Raw genomic sequence first — 12,496 nt, 5'->3', positions numbered from 1 at the left:
AAAACAAAACGTTTATTACTTCAGTGAAATACGGAACCATTCTGTATTTCATCTAATGGGTGGCATCCCTGAGTCTAAATATTGCTGTTACATTGCACAACCTTCAATGTTATATCATAATTATGTACAATTCTGGCAAATGAATTACGGTCTTTGTTAGGAAGAAATGGTCTTCACACAGTTCGCAATGAGCCAGCTGGCCCAAACTGCTGCATGCACCCTGACTCTACTTGCACAGAACGCAAGAGAAGTGACACAATGTCCCTAGTTAAAAGAAATTCATGTTAGCAGGCAATATTAACTAAATATGCAGGTTTAAAAATATATACTTGTGTATTGATTTTAAGAAAGGCATTGATGTTTATGGTTGGGTACACATTGGTGCAACGACAGTGTTTTTTTTTTCGCGAATGTGCTTGTTAAATCACCTGTTTGGCGAAGTAGGCTGTGACTCAATGATAAATTAACAGGCACCGCATCGATTATATGCAACGCAGGACAAGCTAGGTAAACTAGTAACATCATCAACCATGTGTAGTTAACTAGTGATTATGTTCAGATTGATTGTTTTTTATGAGTTTAGCTAGCACCTTACCTTGGCTCTTTGCTGCATTCGCATAACAGGTAGTCAGCCTGCCACGCAGTCTCCTCGTGGAGTGCAACGTAATCGGCCATAATCGGTGTAAAAAAATGCTGATTACCTATTGTTGAAATCGATTATTGACAACTTGAAATCGGCCCTAATTAATCGGCCATTCCAATTAATCGGTCGACCTCTAGCTAAAACCCCTGCATTTTGGAGCTGCCTGACTCAAGAAAGCAAAAAAGAAACCATGTTGGTATGCGGCTTTATTAACTCAATGATTATTTATGTTTTACATTGTTTGCAAACTGATATGTGACACTTATTAATGCCAAAATAACATGCAAAACAGGCAAAAAAATGGGGTGCCTCCAAACAGTTGGGTCTCTGCCCTGAATGATGCGTAGCCACTGCCCTACACATTGTCAATGGTATTGGCACTAACCCTGGAACTGACCCTGTATATAGCTTACTTACTTTCTTGTGTTCTTATTTTGTTCCACTTAACTTTTTAAAATAAATGTTATAGTATTACTGATACTGATTACTACATTGTTGGAAAAGAACAAGCAAGAAAGGAATTTCCTTGTACTAGTACACGTGACAATAAAAACTTGAAACTTGACAGACTCCGCTACACCTGCTCCTCACTCTTGTTTGGGTCCAGTTGTGTGACCGGGGCCACCTGTGTGGGTTTGCAGCAGCCTGCACAGATGTACTTGAGGAAACAGAGGTAGGCGCTCCCTGACACGATAACAGTGATGATGATGATGATGGTGGCGCCGAAGGCTGGGGACACGGCGTTCTGCAGGACAGACTTCAGACCGCCCACGTTGAAACCAGCTCCACTGCCCTCCGCTGGGTTCATACTCGGTCGGTTGGTGGTGTGACCTGGATGAACAAGAGATTTGGGGTCAATAACATGTCAGGTTTGGGCAAAAACACCAACTGTAACTTGAAGGAGGTATTTGTTCTCCAATCAACAAGGCTGTAGTGGATGCCAGGTTGTGTTTTGTAGGTTGGAATAGGTAGTGCGTAGTGTTGAAGGTACTGTAGTAGAATGTTTACTGTTTAAGCCAACACAGCTTCATAAGCAGGCTATTGTCATTTCAATATTCTCTTCCAAGGGATTATTTACCATCACGGTAGTTATAACTTTGTATGCTATTGGGAGGGAGGGACAAGCCTTTGAGAACAGTGTGAAACCGTGACTGAATCCCCCATGGGTTCCTCATGCATCCGCTCAGTGACGGCTGCTGGCACCTATAATGAAAGGAAATGTCACGGATCCCCCTGGTACTGCTGATCATTCTGTTCACCAGTTCCAGAGGTCTACATCACCTGCTTTCAGGCTTCACTGAACGGGATTCATTATCATCAACTGTCTTGTCTAATTACACACACCTGGTTCCCATTTCCCCTGATTAGTATGTTATATATGTGCCCTCTGTTTCCTCTGACTTTGTCGGTTATTGTTTCCATGTCCGTTGGTGGTGTCAGTACCTATGCGTTAGTGCAGCTGTTATGCTGCGTGCTATATATATATTGTGTATTACGGGTATCGTCCCGTGGCATTCAACAAGGTTTACCCTCTCTCTTTTGATTGGGTACAGCCCAGTGTTTTTGTATATGTATTTGTTTTGGGTGTATTAAAAACCCCTATTGTGTATTCCTGTGCCTGTCTCCAAATCCTTTATACCAGTGTGACAGGGAAACTGTCACGAAGATGTTTATAATTATGGCTACTAGTGTTGTTAGCAGCTGGGCTTTTATGCCTGGGGAATGGAAGAATTTCATAACATACTAATGGGCCAGTAACCGAAAGGTTGCTGGATTGAATCCCCGAGCTGACAATGTAAAAATCTGTCGCTCTGTCCCTGAGCAAGGCAGTTAACCCACTGTTCCCCGGGCGCCATGCATGCCAATTAAGGCAGCCCCCTGCACCTCTTTGATTCAGAGAGGTTGGGTTAAATGCAGAATGCACATTTCAGTTGAAGGCATTCAGTTGTTCAACTGACTAGGTATCCCCCCTTTCCCTAATGTATTTCATACTGTGCTACACTGCTGTCTAGGGAGGAGGAGGTGGAGAAGGCTTTTGATTACCTGTGGCTAGCTGTTGTTCTGGGGAGATTCTAGACAGAAACTGCATTAAAGAAAAAATAACATGTCGCTGACAGAATTGTCTTTTACCTGTTGAGAAGATATGACGAACGGGCACACACAGGCAGGGTTAATTAAAAAAAAGTTTCTTAGAACAGTTCCAACTGTCTGTGGTGAAAATAAGTTTTTCAATAGAGTTATAGCTCTGGATGGAAACAATATCCTTCTATCTGTCTGCAAATCTGTTTCAATTACACACAATAATGATATTATACTTCCACAGATGGAGTCACATGTACACAAACACACAGACACGCAAACACTCTCACATTTACACACACGCACATGTACGGATCTAATAATTTATGTGATAAATCTGTTTTTTTATTTTATTTTAATTTATGTCAGTTAAGAACAAATTCCTATTTACATTGACGGCCTACCCCGGCCAAACCATCTCTATTTCAAAGACAACAACAACACTATTTGTCACCCAAATGAATGTTCTGTATCTACATAAGCCCGTGTGCTGGAGTAGAGTAGAGGACGAGGCTCAGACTCTGATTGCAGCATTGATTCAGAAATAGGATGGCTTCCTGAGTCATTGTGCCAGGTTCTGTACTCTTTTGGTTAGACAAATTCTTGTCACATGCACAGTATACGTCAGGTGTAAAACAGTGAAATGCTCATTTTGCGAGCTCTTTCCCAACTGCATTCACAAAAAAAGGTAATAATAGCAATAGGAAGATAAATGTGAAATACGAGAGAAGGAAAAAGAAGAGAAACATGAGAATGCAATTATATACATGTCTTATATACAGGTCAATGCAGTGCCAGCACTGTTATTAAAATGTGCGGGGGTACTGAGTGGCTGAGGAAGGAATGTACACGTAAACAGGGGTTAAGTAACTAGTGGCTTAAATACCAATATAATAATAATAATCATAATAATGTCTAGGTGGGAGAAGGCAGTGTGGAATGCAATTGAGATCACGTCGTCTGTGGATCTGTTGGGGCGGTATGCAAATTGAAGTGGGTCCAGGGTGTCTGGGATGATGGCGTTGATGTGAGCCATCACCAGCCTTACAAAGCACTTCATGATTATTGATGTGATTGCTACAGGGCAGTAGTCATTGTGGCACGTTGCTTTAGAGTTTATCGGAACAGGAACGTTGGTAGTCAGCTTTAAACATGTGGGGATTACAGACAGACAGGGAGAGGTTGAAAATGTCCGTGAAGACGCCAGCCAGCTGGTCTGCGCATGCTCCGAGAACACAACATGGAATACTGTCTGGCCTTATGAGTGTTGACCCATTTAAAAATCTTCTTCACATCTGCCTCGGAGAGTGAGTTCACCCAGTTCTCCGGAACAGCGGTGGCCCTCACGCAAGGCTCAGTGCTTTTTTTGTCTAAGTGTTCGTAGCCTTGACCGTAGCCTCAGGGTTAGCTGCTATAGCCTTATGTGCTGCGACTCTGTCGTTTAGCTTGGTGTGCACCTACCAGGGTTGGGGTCAAGACAGAGAGCGAGATACATATCAGGGTTCGGGTCAATTCCACAAATGTAATTCTAATTCAATTCTCTTTCTCTGTAAATTCAATTTAATTCCAGATCAGTCTTTGAATTCAGAGATAATTCAATTAATTTGAATTCTGATTATTCTGTAAATTCCAAGAATTCAATTCCCAATTCAATATTATCCCTAACAATTCCACAAATTCCAATTCGATTTCAATTCCCTCAGGCTGATCATGTTACTGTTCAGACAGCCTAGCTATACTAGAAATTGTAGAATATTGGTTGAAATGATTAAAAACAAATCCTACAGTCCATTTTATACTATTTCTGAGCTCCAAGATAAACCTCAAAATGTTAAAAAAAACTGTGCCGGCTCTGACGTTCGTCGGATGCGGGATGGCTTGCAAACTATAACGGATTACAAAGGGAAAGCCAGCCATGAGCTGCCCAGTGACAGAAGCCTATCATACGAGCTAAATGTATTCTATGCTCGCTTCGAGGCAAGCAAAACTGAACCATGTATGAGAGCATCAGACAACTGTGTGATCACACTCTCCGTAGCCGAGGTAAGACCTTAAAACAGGTTAACATTCACAAGGCCGCAGGGCTAGACGAATTACCAGTACCCGTACTCAGAGCATTCGCTGACCAGCTGGCAAGTGTCTTCACTGACATTTTCAACCTCTCACTGACCCAATGTAATACCAACATGTTTCAACCAGACCACCATAGTCCCTGTGCCCAAGAATTCCAACATAACCTGTCTCAATGACTATCGCCCCGTAGCACTCACAGCTGTAGTCATGAAATGCTTTCAAAGGCTAGTCATGGCTCACATCAATGCCATCATCCCTGACACCCTGGATCCACTCCAATTCACATACCGCCCCAACAGATCTACAGAAGACGCAATCTTTATTGCACTACATACTACCGTCTTCTACCTGGACAAGAGGAACACCTATGTGAGAATACTGTTTATTGACTAGAACTCAGCATTCAACACCATCGTACCCTCCAAGCTCATCACTAAGCTAAGGACCCTGGGACTGAACACATCCCTCTGCAGCTGGATTCTGGACTTCCTGACGGACCACCCCCAGGTGGTGAGGGTAGGCAACAACACATCTGCCACACTGATGACACGACGGTGGTAGGTCTGATCACCGACGACAATGAAACAGCCTATATGGAGGAGGTCAGAGACCTGGCAGTGTGGCGCCAGGACCTCTCCATCAATGTCAGCAAGACAATGGAGCTGATCATGGACTACAGGAAACTGAGGGCCGAGCACGCCCAAGATCGTCAAGTTCCTCGATATCCACATCACTAAGGATTTATCATGGTCCACAACACCTCTTCCCCCTCAAGAGGCTGAAAAGATTTGGCATGGGCCCTCAGATCCTCAAAACGTTCTACAGCTGCACCAAAAAGTTCTACAGAGCATCTTGACTGGCTGCATCACCGATTGGTATGGCAAAAGCACCACCCTCGATTGCATGGCACTACAGAAGGTGGTGCTAACAGCCCAATACATCACTGGTGCCAAGCTCCCTGCCACCCAGGACATCATGTAAGTCAGTTTTTACCATCTCCTTTAGGTAACTGTGAGAGTTCCATGTTGTATCTGCAAGTGGTGACATGCCAAATGGTGCTAAATGGAGAAACGTTATTGCTATTCCCAATTTTTATTTTCCTAATAGGTATAATCCAATCTTTGAGTCTCCTGTTGTTCTGAAATCTCAAAGTAATCTGACTTGTATTGAAATGTATGATTTTAAATGCAGAAAAGGTTTGACATTTTTACATCTTAATATTCATAGTTTATTACCTAAAATGGATCATGTCAAGATCCTGATATTTTATTTTATCTGAGACCTGGTTAACTGATAAAACCCTGGACTCTGGGATTGATATGGATGGTTACAATGTGTTTAGGGCTGATAGGAAAGGCAAAGGTGTTGCTATTTACTTCTCAAAAGTTTTCAATTGTATTGTAGATAAACATGCTCCCTTTAAAAAACTGAGAACAAAAATAAATAAAAATCGGTCTTGCGCTTGGTTCAGTCCAAAGCTGTCTGAAGTCATACACAACAGAGATGCTGCCTGGGTCGAAGCTAGATTCACAGACTCGGGCCCAGACTGGCAGTCTTTCAGGTGATTGAGAAATCGGTGTGTAAAACTAGTTAAAAAAGCTAAATCGGATTATTATGGCAATACACTATCTGAATGTACAGGGAACCCAGCTACATTTTGGAAAGCTGTTAAATCACTGAAGGGTTGTGTCTCCTCTTCTCTCCCCCAATAAATTAATTTAGATTCTGGCCCTATTACTGACAAAATTGATATCATTAATACATTTAATCACCATTTTATATCTGCAGGCTTTATATTTTAATGCATTTCAAAGCCAGATCTTGAAAAGAGTCGCTTGGATGTAGATGGTGTTAATCTATCGAATGACACTGAAAACGCTGATCAGGAGTTTTCTTTTCGGAAATTCACTGATAAAGTAGTCTTGTTAGTCTTTGTTAACAATAGACAAAATAATCCACAGGGGCTGATCATTTGGAGCCTGGTCTGCTTAAGTGTGCAGCACCCCTTATTGCTGGCTGACATTTTTTATTTAACATTGTTATCAGGAAGTATTCCAAAAGCATGGAAATCCGCATATGTGCTGCCACTCAATAAGGGTGGAGATACAAATCATCTTGACAACTATCTGTGACAACTTTCAATACCACCTTGTTTAGCTAAGATACTTGAATCCTTGGTTAATGTATAACTTTGTTCCTTTTTATCTGATAATTGTATTCTTATCATAAACCAATCAGGGTTTAGGCCTGGGCATAGTACAACCACGTTAGTTGTTAATGATCTTGTCAATGCCTTGGATGCTAAAACGAGCTGTGCTGTCTTGTTTATTGACCTGTCAAAGGCGTTCGACACTGTTGATCATTCTGTTTTGCTGAAGAAATGATCAAGAGTAGGTCTGGGATATACAGCCTGTTTATAGTTTCAGAATTATCTTAGCGACAGGACTCAGGCCATCTTAATAGATGGGGTTAAATCTGAATTTCTTGAGATTCAAAAGGGTGTTCCTCAGGGTTGGATTTTGGGTCCATTACTGTTCACTTTGTCTATTAATGACATAAGAAAAACTGTTAATACTTGGAACATTGATCTCTATGCAGACTACACAGTTTTGTATTCCTGTGCTACCTCAGTGCAGCAGGCCATTTGTGAACTTCAGCATGACTGATTCAATTCAGAAATTACTTGCAGATCTTAAGTTACTGTTAAATACAAGTGAAACCAAGCTCATGTGGTTCTTTAGGTCACAAAATGTTAAACCTGAGGACCTGCATATGTGCGCTATAAATGGAGTCCAAATTGAGCTTGTTTCTCAATATAAACACCTGGGTGTCTGGATTGATGACAAGTTGTCCTTCGTAACGCATATAGAAAATCTTACTAAAGAAGCTAAGATCCAAGATTGCATTTTTATATTGAAATAAATCATAGTATTTAGTATTAAATAAAAAATTATAAAAATAGGAGAAAGATTGTTCAAACAACGCTTCTCCCTGTATTGGATTTTGGTGATACTGTTAACATGCAAGCGGCAAACCTCTGTTTTAAAACCTTTGGACGCAGTCTACCATTCCTCAATACGCTTTATCACAGGGGACACATTTAGGACTCATCATTGTAGTCTGTGTAAAAATGTGGGATGGACCTAGCTGTCTAAGAAGAGAGCTTCATTCTCTTTTATTTATTTACAAAGCAATCTTACATAAACTCCCTCTATTTGTATCATAATTAAATAAGATAAGAAGTTACCAAACCCGTTCACAGGGATGGATAACACTAGAGATCCCTTCAGTCTCCACAGATTTCAGGAAATCTGCGTTTAGTTTCTTTGACCCTAATTTGTGGAACAATATGCAGAGTTCACTGCAGCTACAGTGCCTTGCGAAAGTATTCGGCCCCCTTGAACTTAACGACATTTCAGGCTTCAAACATAAAGATATAAAACTGTATTTTACTGGGACACAATCATGAAGTGGAACGACATTTATTGGATATTTCAAACTTTTTTAACAAATCAAAAACTGAAAAATTGGGCGTGCAAAATTATTCAGCCCCTTTACTTTCAGTGCAGCAAACTCTCTCCAGAAGTTCAGTGAGGATCTCTGAATGATCCAATGTTGACCTAAATGACTAATGATGATAAATACAATCCACCTGTGTGTAATCAAGTCTCCGTATAAATGCACCTGCACTGTGATAGTCTCAGAGGTCCGTTAAAAGCGCAGAGAGCATCATGAAGAACAAGGAACACACCAGGCAGGTCCGAGATACTGTTGTGAAGAAGTTTAAAGCCGGATTTGGATACAAAAAGATTTCCCAAGCTTTAAACATCCCAAGGAGCACTGTGCAAGCGATAATATTGAAATGGAAGGAGTATCAGACCACTGCAAATCTACCAAGACCTGGCCGTCCCTCTAAACTTTCAGCTCATACAAGGAGAAGACTGATCAGAGATGCAGCCAAGAGGCCCATGATCACTCTGGATGAACTGCAGAGATCTACAGCTGAGGTGGGAGACTCTGTCCATAGGACAACAATCAGTCGTATATTGCACAAATCTGGCCTTTATGGAAGAAGAAAGCCATTTCTTAAAGATATCCATAAAAAGTGTTGTTTAAAGTTTTCCACAAGCCACCTGGGAGACACACCAAACATGTGGAAGAAGGTGCTCTGGTCAGATGAAACCAAAATTGAACTTTTTGGCAACAATGCAAAACGTTATGTTTGGCGTAAAAGCAACACAGCTCATCACCCTGAACACACCATCCCCACTGTCAAACATGGTGGTGGCAGCATCATGGTTTGGGCCTGCTTTTCTTCAGCAGGGACAGGGAAGGTGGTTAAAATTGATGGGAAGATGGATGGAGTCAAATACAGGACCATTCTGGAAGAAAACCTGATGGAGTCTGCCAAAGACCTGAGACTGGGACGGAGATTTGTCTTCCAACAAGACAATGATCCAAAACATAAAGCAAAATCTACAATGGAATGGTTCAAAAATAAACATATCCAGGTGTTAGAATGGCCAAGTCAAAGTCCAGACCTGAATCCAATCGAGAATCTGTGGAAAGAACTGAAAACTGCTGTTCACAAATGCTCTCCATCCAACCTCACTGAGCTCGAGCTGTTTTGCAAGGAGGAATGGGAAAAAATGTTAGTCTCTCGATGTGCAAAACTGATAGACATACCCCAAGCGACTTACAGCTGTAATCGCAGCAAAAGGTGGCGCTACAAAGTATTAACTTAAGGGGGCTGAATCATTTTGCACGCCCAATTTTTCAGTTTTTGATTTGTTAAAAAAGTTTGAAATATCCAATAAATGTCGTTCCACTTCATGATTGTGTCCCACTTGTTGTTGATTCTTCACAAAAAAATACAATTTTATATCTTTATGTTTGAAGCCTGAAATGTGGCAAAAGGTCGCAAAGTTCAAGGGGGCCGAATACTTTCGCAAGGCACTGTAGATGTGATGTAGCCACTCAGGTAGTTTAAATTGTTGATTGAGGACCTCTATGTAGTTGAATGTGATTGCTTTTATTAAATATGTTTATTTTTGTTTATTGTGCTGAATTATATTGTTTTATACACATGTATGTTGTTTTAATATTCTGTTTTTATTGTGATGTGTACAGGGCTCTCTTGTTTAAATAAAGGTTCAATTAAAAAAAATACTGTATATCAGACGGTGTGGAAGACTGGCGGTGTGGAAGACTATATCAGGCGGTGTGGAAGAATGGCGGTGTGGAAGACTATTCTCTCTGTTTCCGCAAGGCAAGCTGTACAGGTGCTTCAAGTCTGACACCATCAGCCTCTTGAATAGCTTCTATCCCCAAGCAATAAGACTGATAAATAGCTAATAAAATAGCTACATGGACTATATAAGTTAAATTCAAATCTTTGACTTTTTATTTACAATTTGCACTCTCTACCTGCACACTCACAGGGCCCTACACTGCCAACTCAGTATAAATGTACGTGCATATTATGTGTAACTCTACACACACGCACATCCACTCACATACAAGCTGCAGCTACTCTGTTTATCTTATATCCTGTTGCTTAGTCACCTTACCCCTATACATATCTACCTCCATCACTCCAGTATCCCTGCACATTGTAAATGTTATTGGAACTGACCCTGTAAGTGTATATAGTATTCATATTTAATGTGTTCTTATTATTTCTTGGGTGTTTTTTCTAGTATTACCTTGTTATTGATTATTGCATTGTTGGGTTTTGAGTTTGCAAGAAAGGCATTTCACTGTATTTGTGCATGACACTTTAAAAACTTGATTACTTTTATTATTACCTGTTATTACTTTTATATTAGTTCTCTATTTTCTTTATCTCTGCATTATTGGGAAGGGCAGTAAGTACGCATTTCACTGTGACTACACTTGTTGTTTACGAAGCATGTGACAAATACAATTTGATTTGATTTAGACACCCACTCATCCCAGCAATCCTCCATTCGTCTCATTTGATTGCATTCCCTATTTTCCAGCAACACTTTAGAGACCTTTTCCTGAGATTAAGTGACTGATACAGCTTTAATGCCTGGTCAGTCTATATATATATATATATATACACACACACATATACAGTGAGCACCATAATTCATTAGACAGTGACCATATTTTTGTGAAGTACAGACTGTCCGCTTTAATTTGAGGGTATTTTCATACATATCGGATTAACTGTTTAGAAATTATAGAAGCTTTTGTACATAGCCACCCCATTTTCGGCATCAAAAAACATTGGATAGTTTAACATAATGTAGAATAAAGTAATCATTGATAATATTTGGTTGCGTATTCTTTGCATGCAATGACTGCTTGGAGTTTGCGATGCATCGACATCACCAGACGCTGGGTATCTTCCCTGGTGATGGCTGCAGTACAAGCCTGGCAGAGCATCTTGAGTTCCTGCTTGTTTCGGGGACTTACCGACTTCAGTCTCCTCTTCAGCATGTAAAATGCATGTTCAATTGGATTCAGATCCGGTGATTGACTCGGCCATGCATCGATGAAGACAAGTGAGCCTGTTCCACTGGCAGCCATACAGGCCCAAGCCATAACACCCCCTCCACCATGTTTCACAGATCAAGTGGTATGCTTTGGATCATGGGCATGTCAATTTTTCCCCCACACTTTCATCTTTCCATCACTTTGGTACATGTTAATCTTTGTCTCATCTGTCCACAATACTTTTTTACAGAACTCTTGGGGCTCTTTTAGGTGCTTTTTAGCAAACTGTAATCTGGCCTTTCTGTTCTTCAGGCTTATCAGTGGTTTGCATCTTGTAGTGTACCCTCTGTAGTCCTGCTGGTGTAGTCTTCTACATATGGTTGACTTTGACACATCTACACCTGCTTCCAGGAGATTGTTTTTGATCTGTTGGGCTGATGTCGGGGGGGGGTTTCCTCATCATAGAGAGTATTCTCTGATCATCCGCTACAGTGGTCTTCCTCAGTCTACCGGTCTTTTGACATAATTGAGTTCACCGGTTGTTTTTTCTTGTTAATGATGAACCAAACTGTTTACTTGGGCATGGCCAGGGTTTTTGCAATGTTCCTGATTGATCGATTTTCATTTCTGACCCTTATGACGGCCAGCTTCATTTGCATCGACACTGCTGTTTTCCTCATGTTGTCACACCCCAACAACCTCCTCCAAAGGCTATAGCAAAGTCTAGAATCAATACGATTCATCAACAGCTCTCCTGCATTCACTTATGACACAAATGAATACACCTGCCTAACGACACACATCTGTGAAGCCAATTCAACAAATACCTGTCGTACCTTCAAATGGGTGGACCATGTACAATAGGTGCGTCAATTCTAAACGGCTCATCCGATATGTATGAAAATACCCTCAAATTAAAGCTGACAGTCTGCACTTCACCCTCAATGTCTCCTTTCAAACAAAGTGCTAGAGTACAGAACCAAAATAACAAAAAAAATGGTCACTGTCCAATGAATTATGGTGCTCACTGTATATAAAAAGTATACTTAAACCTACGTTGTTGTAGATTGCCATCTTCCCGTCTTCTCTCTGTGTAATCACTTTAGCTGCTCAAAGCTCTGTTTTCACTCTAAATATGACTAGCTATCAACTACTGTCCTAATCTTTAATAATGCATTGCAACACGTCATTCTACTGCCGGGTCGGACTACCCTTTTTTTCCAGAACAGCCTAAAT

General features: G+C 40.9%; 1 protein-coding gene across 2 annotated transcripts in view; it reads right to left on the bottom strand.

The window, feature by feature from the left end:
• Positions 1 to 832: 832 nt before the first annotated feature.
• The window catches only part of LOC110501417 (enolase-phosphatase E1), a 31,239-nt gene continuing 19,575 nt past the window's right edge, over positions 833 to 12,496 (bottom strand). For both annotated transcript variants that reach the window (XM_036958765.1, XM_036958766.1), the window contains one exon: positions 833 to 1,474. The gene's annotated coding sequence lies outside the window, so the exon portion shown is untranslated. The remainder of the gene's footprint in view (positions 1,475 to 12,496) is intronic.

Source organism: Oncorhynchus mykiss, chromosome 22 (assembly GCF_013265735.2).
Source record: "Oncorhynchus mykiss isolate Arlee chromosome 22, USDA_OmykA_1.1, whole genome shotgun sequence".
NCBI lineage: Eukaryota > Metazoa > Chordata > Actinopteri > Salmoniformes > Salmonidae > Oncorhynchus > Oncorhynchus mykiss.
This window is presented reverse-complemented; position numbering and strand designations above follow the sequence as displayed.